The sequence below is a fragment of the Vicia villosa genome, linkage group LG5 (assembly GCF_029867415.1).
Source record: "Vicia villosa cultivar HV-30 ecotype Madison, WI linkage group LG5, Vvil1.0, whole genome shotgun sequence".
NCBI lineage: Eukaryota > Viridiplantae > Streptophyta > Magnoliopsida > Fabales > Fabaceae > Vicia > Vicia villosa.
In genome coordinates, this window is record NC_081184.1 from 16,601,734 (window position 1) to 16,608,053 (window position 6,320).

Consider the following 6,320-nt stretch of genomic DNA (forward strand, 5'->3'; position numbering starts at 1 on the left):
TAATATCTTAAATGGACTCCATTTAATTATTTATATTTTTTTAATAATTTAAGACACTTTATACATTTTATAAATATCTAAGCCACGTTTATCAAAAAATTTAAATTAAGTCTCACTTATCCCACTACATACTCACAAGTATATGTAAAAGGCAAATTAAATCCTTAAAGCACCTTGACTTTTCTTGACTACGATGACATTGATAAACCATCCCTTGCATAATAAAATATTCATTTCCACTTACACATTTACAATGAAATTGGTGTAACACCCACGCACCGACATGTATGCTCTAAGATAATCCATACCCATGCCACCCAATTTAGTGGTATAAATGGTCTCCATCTAATATAATATATTATTTCACATTTCCCAATTACTTAAACCACTCAACTATATTTTTCAAATATCCATACCACTCATCTAGAATTTTAAAATGGGTCTCACTAAACTTACAATATATTCCAAATTTATATTTTACATTAGTATATAAATATATAATTTAAACAATGTAATTCAACTATAACAAAATGTAATAAAAAGGAAACAACATATATTAAAAATAAATTAAAATATCCAAAAATAAATAAATAAAGGCAAAAGAAAAACACATAATACAAACTAATAGTAGAAAATATACTAAACATGCATAAAATATACTAAACACTTAAAGTAATTTTTAGTTATGGTTATTCTCATGTCCAAAATGTTCCCATATATGTTCTATCAAGTCTTGTTGACGGTGTCGATGAATTTCCTTGTCACGAACATGATGTCTTCTGCGTAGAAAATCCTGAAAATCATTATCAGAATCATCTGGTGGTGCAGTCGGGTCATTGCCTAAATGCTCATAAGAATAATCAAATTGCCACCATATGTAGTACATTCATCTTCAACAATCATGTTATGCAGTATGATGCATGTATCCATTGTCCGCTTTATTGCATCCAAGTGCCAAGGTCGAGCAGGGTTACGTATGATCGTAAATCGGGATTGGAGAACTCCAAATGCTCGTTCAGTATCCTTTCTTGCACCTTCTTGATTTTGGGCAAATAATTTTCTCTTATCTCCTTGTGGCATTGAGATACTTTTCAGAAATGTTAACCATTCAGGATAAATGTCATCTGATAGATGATAACCCATGTTGTATTCAGTGCCATTAATTGAATAATGGACCTTGAGAGCTCTCCCTTGCATAACATCGTTGAAAACATCAGATTGGTTCAACATATTGATATCATTATTTGAACCAACTACCCCAAAGAATGCATGCCAGATCCATAAGTCTTGTGAAGCGATTGCTTCAAGCATAACAATAGGCTTACCATGATCATCTCAGACATACTGCCCTTTCAAAGCAACGGGGAAATTTTTCCATTCCCAATGCATACAATCAATGCTCCCCAACATACCTGGAAAGCCGCGCGCCTCCCCCATTTACAGTAGATATTCGACGTCTTTAATAGTTGGCTTTCGCAGATATTGTGGCCCAAATACACTAATAACACCTTTTGTAAACTTATCAACATATTTTAGTGTTGTTGTTTCACCAATTCAAAATAGTCATCTACAATATCAACAGATGATTCATATGCCAACATACAAATAACTGCAGTGCACTTTTGTAGTGGTGAAAGACTTGATCTACCAGTTGCATCAACCTTAAGCCAAAAATACTCATCATGTTGACCAAGAGCTTCAAAGATACGAAGGAATACATGTTTATGCATTCGATATCTTCGACGAAACTGCTCATCTATGTACACTGGTGCTTCTGAAAAATAATCATTAAATAAACGTGCACGTCCTTCTTCACGATTCCGCTCTATATTTCTTCTTCGGCGTCTAGGCTTGCTAGAACTCGCAACTTCTTCTTGGGCTTCACTTTCAAAGTAAAGTCTCACAAGTTCTTCATCCATGCCATCATTCATATAATCCATGAACATTTTTGCAATGTGAGAAGGGTTGGAAGGATCCATGTGAAGAGAATTCTAATATTAAATTAAAAGGAAGATAAGTTGGAAAAGAGTGTGAAGCTTATTACTACAGTTAAGAGTATTTATAGGGCTACGAATAACGACTAGTTTGAATAACGGCTAGTTTGAATAACGACTAGTTTGAATAACGGCCAGTTTGAATAATATTGACTTTGAATAACAACTACAAATTGAATACTAAAAATACATAGGAATATAAAAATAAATAGTGATATACTAAAAAATATTCAACATACATAATCATATTAGTCAAACCCATATTCTCTTCTACTCACGTCACACAATAACTCATGAGCTTGCAGTTGTCTTGAATCCATGTATGAGGTGTCTTTTGAAAGTATTTGCAAATCATTGATCTTCAATCTTACCATATCTCTCTCAGCCTTATGTTTATCTGTATCGATTCTTTTCTTCTCTATCTCATCTTTTTCACTCTCAATACGTGCATAATCACGTGCAAACTGTGACATCAATTCATTTTTCTTTTGGAAGTCGTCCTGCAAAGTATTAAATTTGACATCGGGTGTTGATCTTTCCACTAGTTTTTCTTTCTCCTTTATTTTTGTTGCCTTTTGACCGATTGGTTGACGTAACGAAGAAGGTGATTGTGATCTAATTGCATTCGTTGCTTGTTGGTGTTGGAGGGTTAGAAGATGAAGAATATGCTTCAGAATCCGAATTCTTTGTTCTTTTTGCAGAAGGTTCTAATGAACCTGCAAGCCATTTGGGTTCATCTTTTAATAATCTCCATGCACTCTCAAATGTAAATTTTTCACGCTCATCTTGGTAATAAATATCATATGCAGTTGAAATGATGTTGCTTTCGAAGCTCTCCCTTTTTTTTAAAAAAATTCATGGCTTTCTTATGGCACCCAAAATATTTATTAACAGAGGGGTTAATCTTTTTGTGTCATCAACTTTTTAATGTCATTGGTTTCCTCTCTTGAAAAATCTTGTCGCGATGCTTATTATAAGCTTCACCAATTCTCTTCCAAAAGCTATCTCCTTTTTTATCAACCCCAACAATTTGATCCTTTGAAATGTTGAGCCATGATTAGATGAGAAGCTCATCCTCCTTTGGTTGAAATCTTGTTTTCGGCATATTTACAATCGATGTAATTCCAACATCTTCATCAAAGTTGATAGTTTTCAACCCATCTTGAGTGCAAAATTGTAGAGTTTCAGACTCTTGGTCATTTGATTTCACACCACTAGTACCCATATGAACTTGATGAGACATAATAGGATTAGTTGATTGAGATGAAAGTTGTTGATATTGATTTGGAAAATGTGGCATTTGATGTGTGAAATTTATAAAGTACGAGTTGTTTTGTGAATTTGGAATAAAAATATAAGGGTTAAACGTTATTTTGCCCCCTGCCATTTGGAGCGAATCTCAAAAACAACCCTGTAAAAAAAAACACAGATTCCGTCTCTGCCATTTGTAGATTCTCCTGTTTTGCCCCCTCACTGAATGTGGTCAACAAAAATGATGATGTGACTTGCTGTGTTGGATTTTTTTATTTTTTTATTGCTGACCTGGCTGCCAACTGGATATATTTATTTTTTTAAAAAAAATTATTTTTTTTTAAATTTAATTTTTATATTTTTTTTTAAAAAAATTATTATTTTTTTAAATTTAATTTTTTTTCATGTTGGCCAAATTTATTTATTTTCATGCGTAAATATATATAATTGCAAGTTTTAAAAGTTAAGAATTTTGTAGTAACAAGGTATTGAACCCAAGACCTTGCCCTTGAATACAAGAGTACTTACCACTATACCAATTTGCTTTTTATATTATGTATTCTCTACAACGCTATATATTATCTAGTTAATATTAAATAAAGCAAAGCAAAATAAAATACACGTGAGAATCCTAGCAATTGGTATGATTGGTTACTTTCTAATTTCTAGTCTAGGATTTTATGATTCCAGCATTATTTTTAGTCTTGAATTCATTTAAATCTTATTTTTGGGCAAAATAAATTTAACTGGTTTATAATATATAATTACTTACAAAAATTCATTAACCTGAAATTAAAAATTAAAAAAATAATTAATAATAAAATTAACATAAAAATAATAAATATTAAACTAAAATGAATAATTACTAAAATGCTAAAAACGCTATTTAGTTTATTATAAATAAATTTAATAATTATTAAACAAACATTATTTAAAAACTGAAAATAATAAAATTATAATAAACTGAAAATAATAAAATTATAATAAACTAAAAATATAAATTAAAGTAAAAGTATTTAACATTAGTTATTTTAATTTTATTAATTTATTATTATTAAGTATTTTAATTTAGTTTATTTAATTTAGTTTAGTTTTTTAACATTAAAAAAATGAATATAACAATATTAATTTAGTTTATTTAATTTTGTTTAGTTTCTTAACGTTAAAATGTGTTAATTAAGTTAGTTTTATATATTCAACGTTAAAATGTGTTATTTAACTCAATTTAGTTAAGTTAGTTTTAATTTATCCACTTTAATTTATATTAGTTGTAGTTTAATATATTAATTTATTTTAAAATTAACGTTAGTATGTATACTAAATCAAACTCAGTTTAGTTTAATTTATTTTTAATTAGTTTAGTGTTAATTAATTTAGTTTAGTATAGTTTTAATTAATTATGTTTAATTATAATTTAATTTATTTAATTTAGTTTTAATTAATTTAGTCTTATTTTATTAGTCTTAGTTGGTTCAGTTTTAAAAAGCGTTTGCATGCTATAAAAATAACTAAGTGCATTGGTATTATAATAAAAATCATGTAGCCTAATGGATACCTTGTTAGTATTGTAATGCCAAGGTGGTGTGTTCAACTCTCACCATACTAAACTTTTGAGTACATTATCATATTTTATCATTTAAACCAATAATTCATATAAATAAATTAAAAAGTGTGAATATAAAATTTAAAAATAATAATTTGACAAATAATAATATTTTAAAAAAATATTTTTTTTTAAAAAAATTAATAAAAAATCCAGTTGGCAGCCACGTCAGCAATAAAAAAATCCAACACAGCACGCCACATCATCATTTTTGTTGACCACATTCATAGAGGGGGCAAAACAGAGGAATCTACAAATGGCAAGGACGAAATCTGTGTTTTTATTTTTACAGGGTTGTTTTTGAGATTCGCCCCAAATGGCAGGGGGCAAAATAACGTTTAACCCAAAATATAATTTTGAAAATTTGGATTATGGTGTGAATATGGATTATGAGATGCACTTTCAAAATATGTGGTGTTTCGTAGATTTGAGATAGAAGGAAGATTGCCACCATTTTGTATAAAATTAGATCAAGAATTATGATGATTGGGGTTCATTGAAAAAAATAAGATGAAATTTTCTTGAATGAAATGAAATAAAATTTGAAGTTAAGTATGTAAGTTTTAAAAAAATTATATAAGTATATATAGCAACAAAAAAATGACCGTTTGAAAATATAGCTGTTACATTGTAAAGCCACAGTGATAAATTAAAAAATGACCGTTTGAAAATTATACAAATTTTTGCCGTTGAAGAATAAAATTATAATATTTAATATTGCAAAGTAAAACTATTATATTTATCAACTATCACATTTATTGTTATATTGTTATAGATTAATTTTTATTATATATTTTGTTTCAATATTGCTGATGTGCCATATTACCATGGTGCCCTGCAAGGCCACCTTTAAAAAATAAAGCAACATATAAACCGTCCAAAAGTTGAATTTACTGACATAATTTTCTTGAATTTCGTGAAGTACCCACCGATGTGAGTGGTCTCAGGAACCAAAATTGAATGAATCTTGAAACTATAGACGCAATCTGTGTTTTTATATACAGATTTTTGGGATTTCCCCGTATGACAGGAGATAAAATAACTATTAACCCAAAATATTATTTATTCGTGTTTTAAATTTGATTTTCTTTAAACCAAAAAAACTAATAAACACATAGACAGTTTGCATGAGATTCATTTATCATATGAATGAATTACATGATTTATAGAGAAAATTTCAACCCTAACCAAAATTAATACAGATTCAAAAAAGGCAACTTTGTTTAGGGACATCAATGACAACCATGCTGGAATTGACATCAAAGGTGAGAAACAAATTTTAACTTGGGTTGATTATGATTTGTGTAGCACAAACACTTCATAGTTATTAGTGCCTACGCGTCAGTCATGCTTGGTGTCCGTGTTTGACATAGTGTCAATTTTCTACCAAGATGAGCAAGAAAGCTACAAAAGGTCTTAAGGACAAAGAGATACTTGGGCAAGATAGATTTGGTCAAGTTTGCAAAGGAATG

General features: G+C 29.2%; 2 pseudogenes; both read right to left on the reverse strand.

Annotated features, from left to right (window-relative positions):
- Nucleotides 1–679: 679 nt before the first annotated feature.
- Nucleotides 680–1,979, reverse strand: LOC131601414 (uncharacterized; annotated as a pseudogene).
- Nucleotides 1,980–2,242: 263 nt separating this feature from the next.
- On the reverse strand, nt 2,243–3,237 carry LOC131601417 (glutathione S-transferase T3-like; annotated as a pseudogene).
- Between the last annotated feature and the right edge of the window lie 3,083 nt (nt 3,238–6,320).